The 13,408-nt window shown below is 49.5% G+C and overlaps 1 long non-coding RNA gene across 2 annotated transcripts; it reads right to left on the reverse strand.

Annotated features, from left to right (window-relative positions):
* Window positions 1-2,221: 2,221 nt before the first annotated feature.
* On the reverse strand, window positions 2,222-12,233 carry LOC111770400 (uncharacterized). Of its 2 annotated transcripts, XR_011431832.1 has the most exons (4): window positions 12,091-12,215; window positions 5,036-5,223; window positions 3,664-3,797; window positions 2,222-2,815 (listed from the first exon to the last, which is right to left on the reverse strand). It is a non-coding gene; the product is annotated as an uncharacterized lncRNA (long non-coding RNA). The 2 variants fall into 2 exon arrangements; XR_002803660.2 differs by lacking the exon at window positions 5,036-5,223 and having other exon boundaries at window positions 12,091-12,233.
* Window positions 12,234-13,408: the final 1,175 nt, after the last annotated feature.

A 13,408-nucleotide genomic window follows, 5' to 3' on the forward strand; every position in this document is an offset into this window, starting at 1 on the left:
TATGAAGAATCTGCTCACTTCCAACAGCTTAGCTGCACGGCTCGGGCAAAGAACTTTAACCTCAAGGAACCCCAAACTCTTGGAAGGGTGTGATGGAGACAGCGACTGTGGTAGGCTGACTAATGTCCCCCCAAAGATGTCCAGGTTCTAATCCCGGAACCCACGAATACGTAAGGTACGTGGCAAAAGGGACTTTGCAGATGTGATCAAGGGTCTTGAGATGGGAGATGGTCCTGATTATCCAGGTGGGCCCACTATAATCACAGGGTCCTTATAAGAAGGAGGCAGGAGGGTCAGAATGAGAGAGAGTTTTGAAGATGCTGCGCTGCTGGCTTTGAGGATGGAGGAAGGGGCCACGCGCCAAGGAACGCAGTCTCTAGAAGGCAGAAAAGGCAACGAAACACATTCTCCCCAAAAGCCTCCAGAAGGAACCAACACCTCGATTTTAGGACTTCTTAGAACCGTAAGATAATAAATTGTTGTTGTTTCAAGCCACTAAGTTTGTGCTAGTTTGTTACAACAGCAGTTGGAAACGAGTAGTTGCAATTAATGCAGGATTGTTGCAAGTGTTACATTTCATCATAAATTTATACAATAAATCTAAATAGTGTGATGGAAGCTCTGACACACACACGGTGCTTGGTAAATATCTGCCTCGTTTCTTTTTCCCTTCCTCAGACTCAGTTAGACTTCATCTGCCTGCAGCGCCCCCCCATCCATCCTGACGAGGCCCCTCTGTCCTGGGGTCACCAAAGCAGACGTGAATCCCAGTTCACAAAATCAGCAGGGTAAGAATATGAGGTCTCTATTTTCCACAAATCAACTTCGTTTTTATTAAGAGCCCCTTTCACTGAATCTCCATATTATTCATTCCTTATTTTTAAAAATCCATTTTTTTCTGAAGAAGTAGGTACATGGACAGGTACAGAAGTTTGTGCAGAGAACAGCAAATCTCTCCCCTGCTTCTGGACCCCAACCCTCTCCCAGAGGGAGCCGAAGGTATCAACTTCTTGTGTATCCTTTCAGACAGATTCCATACACATGGCTATGTGTGCCTTTCTTCCTATTTTGACCCAAATAGTAGTATATTACACGCCTTGTGTGTATGTTATACACTTTTTGCCCACTGAAAATATCTTGGAGAAATTTCCATAGCAATACATAAAGAGCTTCCTAATTGTTTTTTCCAACTGCATGGTATTCCATAGGGAGGTACCATTATTGGTCTTGATGGTATTTCACTTATTTTCATTCTTTAGCTATGCAAACAGTGCTGCAATGAACAACCTGCACTCCCGTTGCCTTGTTCACACGAGCGTGCATCTGTACAAATTTCCAGCCACGGACCTGCTGGCTCCCAGGGGGTGAAGATGTCTCTAAGTTTCCTGCCATGGAAATTAACACTCAAGGTACAAGATGGTCTGTTTCTTCACTCCTTGACAAATCAGGGCCTTATCAAACTTGTTTTTGCCATTATGAAGAAGGAAAATTGTATCTTACTTTAATTTGAGATTTTCTTATTGTGAATGAACTTGAGCATTTTTCATATGTTTAAGAGCTGTTTGTATTTTCTTTCCTGTGAACTGTCTGTTCATATCCTTTCCTGACTTTCTACCGGGCTGTTGGTCTTTTTCTTATTAATTTGCAGGAGATCTTTACCTATTAGAGAAACTAGCATTTGAGAAATAGCATGAGTTTCAAGAATTTTTGTCAGGTTATTTGCCTTTTGACTTGTTTCTGATGCTTTTCCCATAAAGACATTTTTGATACTTATGTATCTAAAAGTATCAATCTTTTCTTTTCTGGTTTCCTGGTTAAGTGTCCTACTTAAAAGGCCTTCCCAACTTTAAAATGATAAAAGAATTCTCCTTGTGTGTTCTCCTAATATTCTTATGGTTCCTTTTTTACATTTAAATACTTGATCCATTTGGAATTAATCCTAGTACAAAGTGTAAGTTATAGACCCCAAACTATTTCTTTACTCAGTTAATCCTATATCATTTAATGAATAATTTATTCTGCCCCACTGATGTGAGGTTCCACTTTTATTGTTTACTAAACTTTGGCATGAATTTGTTTCTATTATAGACTTCCTATTTTTGCTCCATTGGCCTCTTTATTTATTCATACACTGCATGTGTGTCATTGCTGTAATTGCTGTAGCTTTATGATACGTTTTAATATCGGATGAAATCAATTCCACCACTCTCATTACTCCTCATTTTCAGCATTCTCCGGCATGTGTTTGCTTGTTTATTTTTCCATGTGAACATTTGATTGAGCTTATCTAGTTCCTGGGGGGAAAAGTCCTGTTGGTATTTTTTTATTGGTAATTCATTAAATTCATGGATTAACTTGGAGAATAATTACATGTGTGGGATACCAGGTCTTCCCCTCTAAGCCAAGGGGTGGCTTTGCATGTGATAAAGTGATAAAGTCTTCTTTTGGGTCCCCCTGTAGGACCTGAATGTTGTTTTTTTAAACAAAGGTCTTGCCCATTTCTTGTTAAGGTTGGTCCCCCCATTGATCCCTGGCGTTTCATGCCATCCTGTCGCCTCTCTGAGTCTGGGGGCTTGGAAAGAGTCTGAGTGTTCAGAGGTGGGAAGGTATGCGGGGAGGGAGGGCTGTGTTCCCGCAGGTGACAGTGAGAGGCCGCGGTCCTATTGGCATGGCCCTTCTGTGTCCAGCACCTTCTGTCTCCTTCCCAGCCACACGTGAGTCCCAGGGATTCCCGGTCCCCAGATGACCCAGGCAGCCTTTCTTCTCTGGGGTCTTCGGGACTCCCTGGGCATCGCTGAGCCACAGAAGCCGCCACCTGCTTGAAGAGGTGGAGGGAAAGGGAGAAACATAGGCAAATAAGGCATAAATGAGCATCCAAAGGTCACCAGCCTCACGTTTTTCCCTCTGTCCCTCCTGTGAGTGGAGCCGGCCCCGACACTCGGTGTCTCCCCTTCCCCTTCAGGTGCTGCTCCAAGCCTGCCCTAAGTATTTCCGACAGAATCAAGCAGCCAGAGCTGAGCACTCGTCCCCTGAGGGCATCCACAAGGCTCTCCAAGGTCAAGGTCCTGAGAGCCTTGGGAAGCCACGGTGGAGGGAGCAGAGGCAGCTGCTAGCAGGTGGGGACAATTCAGTGTCCACCAGGCTCTGAGATGAGCGGGGCCAGCAGGGTCATCATAACGCACAACTCCAGGGGGCGCTGTTCACATGGCGCACACGGTAAATGGTGCCTCCTCGAGTTGTGCAGCCACTCCAGTCCCTAATGATTTATCAAATAAAACAAAAAAGAAAATAGAGGTTATCTCCGACAACGGCTGAGCCTCATCATCTCTCACATTTGCATTATGCTTTGTCATTTATAAGGAAAGCCTCTTCCATTTCCCCTTTAATTCTCAGATTGGCCTTGTGGAGCAGGCAGAAGAGGGATTAATATTCCCGCTTTGTGGAAAAAGAGACTGAAGCTCAGAGATATCAAGCAAGTGTCCAGAGTCACACAGCATGTCAGAACCTACAAAGTTCAGCAAGTTTACCAGCTTACACGCTGTGCCCTTTTATGTAATTATCCATGCACATCTCTGTCTCCCCCTGCACTGAGTTCCTTGAGGGCATAGCTATGTCCTTGCATCCCTGTCTTCCCTGCCCCTGCAGGTGTTTGCAAATGCTTACGTTGAGGAAACTCAATGCAGATGGAGTCGCCACACTGGGGAGGCTCTAGCACCGTGGAAGTAACTGATGTCAGGATGCGGTGGGCACACTGGGGCCTCGGAGGCCCATCCACAGCCTTGACCCAGGGCAAGCCTCTGGAAAACAGCAATGACCACAAATACCATGGAAACACAACCGTCTTCCCGGCACTCACCACCATATCAAATTTTCTTGTTCGTTTATTTTCTTACTCATTCTGGTGACTCCTCATCCCCAGAAGTTAAGGTCCAAGAGGGAAGAAATTTCCTGCCCTGTTTATCACAGTATCCCCAGCCCCAGCCCTGAGCTTAACACAAAGTCGGTGCTGCACCATAAGCATTTGCTGAATGAATATATGAATGACCGGTTATAACCAACGCTTGTGAACCCTTCATAGCTTCTAAAACACATTCTCACATGTGCTAGTTAGTAATTGCCATATAGCAAACATCACCCAACCTACTGGCTTGAAATGACAATGTGTTATCACTCCTCGCAGTGCTGTTATGTTGGTTGGGCACTAATATGCGGTCCTCACCTGGGGTCTTTCATGCAGTCAGATGCCAGCTTAACTGAGCGGGACATCCATGGGACGTCACTCACATGGCTGGCAGGTGATGCTGGCACTATTGCCTGAGCGCTGACACGTGGCCTCTCCACGTGGTGTGGGCTTTTGACAGCATGACAGCTGGATGCCAAAAAGAGGCACCCAAGAGCAACAATTCCAGGAGCTCCGGGCAGAAGGCGCACCTTATGACCCATCCTCGGAGGTTCCAGAACGTCAAGGACATCTCAATCTATTGATCAATTGCACCCTTCAGATCAGTCTGGATTCAAGGAACGGGGAATTAGACTCTACACGTGCGTGTGCAGCAGCACGTGTGTGGGAAGGGAAGGAATCGGCAACTTTGATGACTATCTACCACACCATCTATCATTTCAATGTTCGTTCATTTTCTTCCCCCAAAATGTTTATTGAGCGCCTACTCTGGGTGCGCTCTCTAAAGGGCTCTGGGCGCACAGCAACGAGCCAGACAGTTGTGTTTCTACCCTATGCTGGGGCTGGGGCTGCTTGCTCTCAGATTCATTCTTTGCCCTCCCTTGCTGTGCTCTGTCTCTCAGGAGCCCCTGCCAAGGATATGGTCCAGGCTCCCTTGCCAATTGGCTTCTAGCAAGGCAGGGGGCACTGGGGGGAAATTAGAAGATGAGAGGAAGGGAGGAGCATGGATGCCTCTCCCCACCCCTCACTGCAGGCAACATTTTCAGCAGAAGCTGAATCTTGTCTGTGACCTCAGCTCCACCGGGCAGCCCTGACTCCTGGGGTCTGGAGACACGGCCTCATCCCTATGCTCACCTTCCCTAGGAGTGGTGGCAGCTTCCTGCTGCTGCTGAACTCTGGGTGGTCTCTGGGTTGGCTTTTCAGCTCTTTCCGCATCCTCATAACAAATTCCCTGTATTAAGTTCCCTCTGTTGAGCTGCCTGGCGTGGATTCTGTTTTACCTCCTGGAGTTTCATTGTGGTTATTTCATTCACATAACCAACCTAAGAGAAAGGATTTTTATAGCCCCGTTTTCCAGAAGAGGAAGCTAAGGCTCCTTATATGGCCTGTGAGGAGAGGACCCAGCCTCCTTCTCTGGCTTAGAGCAGCCATTTGACATTCTAGATTTCAAATCCAAAATCAATACAGCAACCCCATCAAACACACATTTTAGGATCAACTGCAACCTGGGCAGAGCCTGAGTTAAACTCCATCTCTGGATGGACGCTCCCTCATCTCTTTGCAGAGCCTCAGCCTCCCTCCACACGCTGGCTCCAGGCACATCATTGATAAGGAAACTCACAAGGAGGGGTCTTTGAATTTCTTCTCCAGCCGCACCTCCCCATTTCATTGATATGGATATTGAGGCTTGGAGTGAAATATTAGCCCAGGACTTCAGGATTCTCACCTCCAGATCCAGCCCCGTGCTCCTTCTGCCAAGGAGAGAGGTGGCAAAGCAGAGGGTCTTAGACTCGAAGACCTGGGTTCAAATCTTGGCACTGCCACCTCTGATGGGGCAGCTCCAGCCGGTAAATGGAAAAGCTTTCGATGCCAGGAGAACCCAAAGTGCTGGAGGGCTGGGCAAGCCCCCTGAAGGAGTGTAAGACAAGAGGAGGAAAGGAACCACAGTGACTGGCAGGGGTTCCCATGCAGAGGGGGCAACTTCTATCAATCACGGCCGTAGGGAGCAGGGCCCCAGTGTGCACAGATCTGCCCATTGTTCAAGAGGAGCCTAAATTCTTTTTTGTAAAATTTTCCCATTTTCAAAATACTGTGCAGGTCAAAGAAAGCCCAGCTGCGGGGCATCAGGCCCTACAGACTGCCAGTTTCTGAGCCCTGCTCTGAAGAGTTACACAGAAATGAGAGGCCCACCCCCACCCCCGCCCGCTTTCTGTTAGCATTAGTCATGGGGGTGGCCTGGTTTCCTTTTTCTTCTCCCTAGACTACAAGTGCTCTCTGGGAGTCACTGTTTTCTCTCCATGGCATTGTAAACTCTCTTCCCCTCTTAACTTTCTCGTCCACAGGTAGCTCCCATCACAGAGCCTAGGGCCGGGCGGAGGGCGTGCACGGGGAGGGCCAGGTGTCACTCCCCTTGAAGACCCCGGGCAACTTTCTACATTATTTTTATCTTCTGGTCTGTAACCCACCCGATTATATACTGATTATGAGAATTCTTTCCATATTCACAACTTACAAAGGACGAGGAAGCGGTCCAAGATGAAAAATAATACGCCGTCCCTAAGTGTGAATCCGCTACAGTCTGGCTTTGGTTAAGGTGAGCTCCTTTAGAAATGCCTTTCTACTGTAAACACTACAGAGGAAAGGGGATGTCCCCTATCTGGGCAAAGCGATCCTCCGATTTCAGCCTGAGGCTCCCCATTCCAACAGGAGAACCAGACAAGACTCATTGAGGGGGAGGAGAGAGACAGGAGGGCGTCAGAGTGAGACGGGCATCCTTCAGCCAGCCTCCATGGAGGGCAATAACCAGTCCGTCCACCAGGTTTAATGGTCCTGGGTGCTCCTACACGGACACACCCCAGTCCAGGAAAGACAGGATTTCAGGTCTCAGAGGAAATGGAGAGATGAGCTGGTGTGCCCCCACCTGGAAAGCCCGGAGGACCTGCTCCAAGTCCTATAATTGGAAAGTAGGGATGCTGGGATGAACTCAAGTCTTTGATCCACAGCTTTCTCCTCTTTCAAAAGCCAACATGTCCCTCTGATGCAAAGCATACCTTGGCCTGATTTGGGTTGGGTGACATCATTCAGATAAATCATTTGTTTATGCAACTTTAAGACACTGCTCAATACTTGGTCTTGGATGGGATGTTGTGGACCCAAACGAGGGATAGCCTGACCCCCTAGTCCAGAGAGGAAACAGACATGGGACAAACAGTTGCCCCAGAATGCCTTGGTGCCATTTCTAGAAGTCAGGGAGGGCCCAGGAAGCTTTGTAGAGGACCTGCTTCGGCTGACTCTGGAGAGGTGGGTGGCCGCTGGCCAGGCAGGGCTGGAGGATGGGGAGCTCTGGGCTGAAGGAGCAGCCAGGCAGAGGCTGGGAGGCTGTGCAGCCTGGTCCTGCCCAGAACGGCGAGAAGCAGGAGCCGAGGCCCCCTGAGGGTGCAGCCTGCAGGGAGGGCCATGTGGGAGAGAGCCCCAGGCAGCACGGGGAGGAGGGAGCCTGTACGAACTTCCACTCCTGCCTCCTTTGTTGGGGACCAGCCCATCCTGGCAGTCGACCCCAATGACCCACCTCCCTCTGGAGGCTTCCTCAGCCGAGAGGACGACATTCAACAGAAGAACATGCTCTTGTCAATAAAGAGATGGAGCGAACGACAAGGAAGGGACGGGAGGAAACACCAGGTAAGATTAAAAGGCGGAAATAACATTAAAGTGCGTGCCACCACACAGCAGGGGATTTCCCAGGTGCCCCCGTCGTGAGCTAAGAAGTAAGAGTTTGAAACCCAAATCTGCCACTGGAAAGTTGTGTAGCCTGAGACGACGTGGGCTCTTCCTAGACGGCAGCTGTCATCGCTGAGCCAGGCCACAGACAATTACAACTTAATGAAAAGGTTGAAAGGGGATTCTCAAGAGATGAAACTATAAAATAAGCTTAAACGATTCAAAGAAACCAAATGGCTCATTTAATGATTTAGGCCTTAGGAGAAAAGGGAATAAAACCCGAATTTGAGTTTTGGTTTTCTTGTTTCTTTTTCGGCAAAAAAATGAAGCAATGGGGCCCTCATGGTTAAGTTTGGCATGCTTCACTTCAGCAGCCGAGGTTCAGTTCCAAGGCACAGGCCTACACCACTCATCAGTGGCCATGCTGTGGCGGCGACCCACATACAAAATAGAGGAAGGTTAGCACAGATGTTAGCTCAGGGCAAATCTTCCTCAGCAAAAAACAACACAAAAACAAAGAAACAAACAAAAACCACTACAAAAGAAAAGTGAAGCAATGGACATCGTGTAGATACAGCTGGTGGTCATCAAGGTGAGGCCGCTTCCAGACCTGCAGACCCTGGGGACTCTCGTCCCAGGAGACACAGGGCAGTGGGGTAGAAGGCAGGACCCGTGGTGGCCACCACTCCGGGATTAGGGATGGGAAGAAGACAGGACCTGCACACAGGCCCAGGGAGCCCCCAGGCGGCTCCTGCCTGCAGCCCAAGGGACACAGCACAGCCTCTGCTCCCGGGATGAACCTGAGCCTCCCCAGCCAGCATCAGGACTCTGCTGCAGCCCCAGGGGAGACTGCACAGGTCCCAGCTGAGCCGAGACGGAGGCATGGGGTGGAGGAGAGCCCCACCTTCCCAGGACACAGTTGATGCGCCCTCCTGAGTGACCCACATATTCCAATAGGGCCCCCCAATAGTGGAGGGACAATGGGCTTGGGCTTCCTCAGCACACTCACGGGTCCTCCCTCTGGGCAGGGTCCCTGGGCTCTGAAGCCCCGGGACTCAGGGCCAAAGTCTGTTCCCCTTCCCCAATCCTAGGCCGTCTATTCACACCACCACTGCCTTCTTTCCACCCTAAGGCAACTCCGTCTTTAGGTCTGTCTGTTCATGACAGCCCCTTCCCCACTTTAGCAGGTGGCTCTGGTTTATGGGAAGGAAGATGGATAGAGCATTCAAAGGAATCTAGCCGTGACCCTGACAACCCCCAGCAAGTTCTGCCCCCTCTGTAGGCCTCAGTTTCCCCATTTGCCAAAGGAAAGGGCTGGACCTCCTCTTTGTCCTGTCCAATTCTCTGAGTCAGCAGACAGACCCTCCAACCCCACTTCCTCCATCAAGGCCCAGAAACAAGAGTACCCCTCCTGGTTCTGGGGCACACATCCCCCGGTGGGGTACAGGTTGGTGACCCCCCTTCATGGCCTGCTTGGGACTCATAGGTTTTCAGGATGTGGTATTTTTGGTGCTAAACCGGACAGTCCCAGGTAAGCGAGGACAGTGGGTCACCCTAGCACAAAGGCGTGAGGATGTTTTTTACGCATCTTGCATTTCCAGAGAGGAAAAAAACTGTTTTCTGGCTGTTTTTCAGGCCAAACCATCACCAACAACTCCTTTAGGGGAAAGACGACAAAAAGAAAAACACTTTGCTCGTGGTCAAATTAATAGCAGTAGCATCTTCACCAGAGAGGGAAGCATATGGGTGTAGTGAGACATAAGGTAAAGAAACCTGTGAGAACGAATCAATCCCACATCCAGGGGCTCTCAGCAGACAGACACCTCCAGAAATGAGCAAGGCCGGGGAGGTCTGCCCAAGCGGCGCCAGATAAAGGAACCAAGGGCTTTTAGCTGCGAGAGGAGCCGTGTTGGACCAGCGGCCGGCGGCCATCTGTGCCTGCAGAGCTGGGCATGGAAAGGGAGCAGACAGTTCCCCGAGGACCCAAACGCAGACCCAGACGATGGAGCAGAATCGAAACAGAGAGGTCTTCGAGTCCCCTGTGCCCGCCTGTCACCTTGGGCACCACGTCTGACATGTCACGGGCGCACCGGAAATGCGCTGTGAGGGTCAACTACACGCCGACTGGGAAGACTAACGTCAGCAGGAGAATGTGAATACCTCCTTACTAGGTTTTTACGTAGATTCCATGGTGAAGTAATGAGATTTTGGATGTGCCAGGTTAAAATATTTTATTAAAAATTAGCTCAATCTGGGGCCCAGCCCTGTGGCTTAGCGGTTAAGTTCGTGCGCTCCGCTTCAGCGGCCCAGGGTTTCGCTGGTTCAGATCCTGGGTACAGACATGGCGCCGCTCATCAGGCCACGCTGAGGCGGTGTCCCACATGGCACAACCAGAGGCACACACAACTAGAATATACAACTGTGTACTGGGGGGCTTTGGGGAGAAGAAGCAGGAGGGAGAAAAAAAGATTGGCAACAGTTGTTAGCTCAGGTGCCAATCTTTAAAAAAAACCGAAAATTATCTCCATCTGTTTGTTTTTTCCTTTTCGAATGTATCTATAGGAAATTTCACGTTTATTTGTAAGGCTGTATTCGTTTGCTGGAGCTGCTTTAACACAATTGCACAGACCGGGTGATTTAAAGAACAGAAATCAATCTTCCCACAGTTCTGGAGGCCGGAAGCCCCAGATCAAGGTGTCGGCAGGGCTGGTTCCCTCTCTGGCTGGGAGGAAGACCATTCTGTCCCTCTCTCCTAGCTTCAGGGGGCTTGCTGGCGATTTCAGCATGCCTTAGCTGTTAGAAGCATCCTCTTCATCTTGGCCTTCATCTTCACGTGGCATTCTCCCTGTATGTGCGTCTTTGTCGAAATTTCCTCTTTTTATAAGGACACCAGTCATATTGATTATGGATCAGGGCCTGTCCTGATGACCTCATTTTAACTTTATTCCCTCTGTAAAGACCCTCTCCAAATAAAGTCACATTCTGAGGGACTGGGGGTTAAGACTTCAACAAATGAACTTGGGGGTACACAATTCAGCTCGTAACAAGGGCTCACGTCATATTCCTGGTGGACAGTGCTGCATTCGGCCATAAATAAGCTCCATGGAGGCTGGAACCACAGTGGGACTTGACCACGTTCAGAAGCCAGCCCAGAGCCCATGCGAGACTAGACTCAGAAGCGAGCTGGGGAATTAACTGACAAATGCAACCCTTGCTGCCTGAGTCTCCTAGAGGCAGGACGGGCCATTTAGAAGGTTGTGTGGGAGAGAACACAGAACAAGGCTCTGGAGCTGGACAAAGGCCACCTTTGGTGAGCAGAGTGCCCTCGGGCAAGTTGCTTAATCACAGGAACCTCAGTGTTGTCTGTAAAATAAGAAAATCCATGTCTACTCCCAGCTGCGTAGATCAGTGCCTCTCCAAGCTACTGACACACGGTAGTCATCAGCCTCAACCACTACAAGGAGTGAGGCACCTGTCACGGGAGGTGTTCAAGCAGATGGATGCTGAAGATCTCTTCTCAGGGAGGCTGAATTCCGCACAGGAAAGGGGTTTGGGTGCCATCGTACCCTGAGCCACCCTGTACAAATGAGCTTCCCCAGGCCTTTCCTCCAAATGCCCAATCCAACTTCTCTTGGTCCCCCAAGAGGAAGAAGGGCACTGATGCGCACTGAGCATGGGCCCCATGCATCATTAGAAACCACCACCTCTTATGCCCATTTAACAGGTGAGAAGGCTGAGCCCCAGGGCTGGCCCTGCACGGCATCACTGGCAAATGGCGGCACCAGGACGAGCCCAGAGGTTTGCCCAAGCCCTCAGCTTTCCCCTAAGGTCCTGGCATCATAATTCACTCACTTGAGCAATCACTCAGCACCTCCTAGGTGCCTGGTGCCAACCTTGGTCCTGGGGAAACGAAGGTGACTGGCACCCAGCTCATGCCACCGAGAAGTTCCCAGTGTGGTGGGAAGAGGCTGGGACGTAAACACACTGTGATTATCCTGACAACAAAAAAGCAAACGCTTTTTCAGATTCATCGTGTGCCAGTCGCTGTCCTAAGCACATTTAATTTTCTCAACAACCCTGAGATAAGGCCACTCTTGTCCCCATTTTACAGATGAAGAACTGAGGCACAGAGAGGGGAAGCATCGCAACAGAGGTCATAGGAGCAGGAGATGGTGACACCAGGGATCAGAGCCGGGTGTCCCGGTTCCGGAGTCTCCCTCCTCCCGCTGAAGCGCTCCAGTGGGGGAGTCTGAGGCCTTGGCCAGGAGCGGGCGTGGATTCTGGAGCCCGGGCCTTTGTGTCCGCCTTAAAACTTTATCCAAAAAGCCTCAGTGTCCTCTCTCTCCATATACGGTTGGGTGGGGAGAAGAAAGAATCAGAGTCTGGAAGGGCCCTGTGTTCGTGTCCTGCGGCTGCTGTAACAAACCCCCCAAAACCAGGCGGCTTCAAATGACACAAACTTATTCTCTTACGGTTCTGGAGGCCAGAAGTCCCAAATCCATGTCTCTGGACTGAAGTCAAAGTTTCAGCAGGGCTGGCTCCTTCTGGAGGCTCCAGACGCGAATCCGGTCCCTCGCCTTTTTCAGCTTCCGGTCCCTCGCCTGTTTCAGCTTCCGGTCCCTCGCCTGTTTCAGCTTCCGGTCCCTCGCCTTTTTCAGCTTCCGGTCCCTCGCCTGTTTCAGCTTCCGGTGGCCACCTGCGACTGCTCCTCCTCCACCTTCAGCGTGCGTCACTCCAGGTCTGCCTCCCTCATCGCCCTGCCACCTCTCTGGCCACAGCACCCCCCCCCACCCCGCCCCACTTCAGCCAGGATCATTTTCCCACCTCCGGAGACGTGACTTCAGCGTGCCTGCACAGTCCCCTTTGCACATAATTCACAGGTTCTAAAGATTAGGACCTGGGTATCCTTGGGGGCCATTATTCAGCCTGGTACAGGCCCCTAAGACTCCTCATTTCAGAAATGGGGAAACTGAGTCTTAGAGCATGAATGTGGATTGGTTACAGGGCTGAGTTGTGGGCTGCCCGGGGCTGGGAGGCTGTGCCCACCTCTGGGTGGGGCAAGAAGGCGTAGAGACCACAGCAGCCTCAGAGGACGGGGTGGGAGGAGACCACTCATGCCTGCGCTGCCCTTTCCTCTGGGCCACGGCAGAGGGCGCGGAGGTGTTGGGACAATGTATGTCTAAGAGCCACCCAGGTGGAGCACATGGTAATTCAACGGTTTTCAAACACCTCAGTCTCAGGACCCCTCTATAGTCTTAAAACTTATTAAGGATTCCAAAAAGCTTTTGTTTATGTGGAACATAACTACAAATATTTGCCGTATTAGAAATTAAAATAGACAGATTTAAAATATATTTATTAATTCATCTTAAAATAAACATAAACCCATTATGTATTAACAGAACATTTTTATGAAAAAAAAAACTATTTTCTAAAACAAAAAAAACCTAGTGAGAAGAGCAGCCTTGTTTTATACTTTTGCAAATCTCTTTAATTCTGGCTTAGCAAAAGACAAAATTCTCATATTGGCTTCTGCATTCACTCTGTTGTGAGATGTTGCTTTGATTGAAGTATATGAAAAATACTCCGCTTTGCCCAGATACATAATTGGAAAAAGGAGGAGTATTTTAATTGTCTTTTCAGATAATTGTGGCTATTTGTTTTTGATATTATACCCCAACTCAACAAATGTTAGGTTTTTTAAAGTTTCAATGTGGAATCGAAAACCGTATCAATGAAATTTTTGTACTTTGTTATACTAAAAACCAGTGATATATCTTGCATTTCGAA

This window comes from Equus caballus, chromosome 24 (assembly GCF_041296265.1).
Source record: "Equus caballus isolate H_3958 breed thoroughbred chromosome 24, TB-T2T, whole genome shotgun sequence".
Lineage (NCBI taxonomy): Eukaryota > Metazoa > Chordata > Mammalia > Perissodactyla > Equidae > Equus > Equus caballus.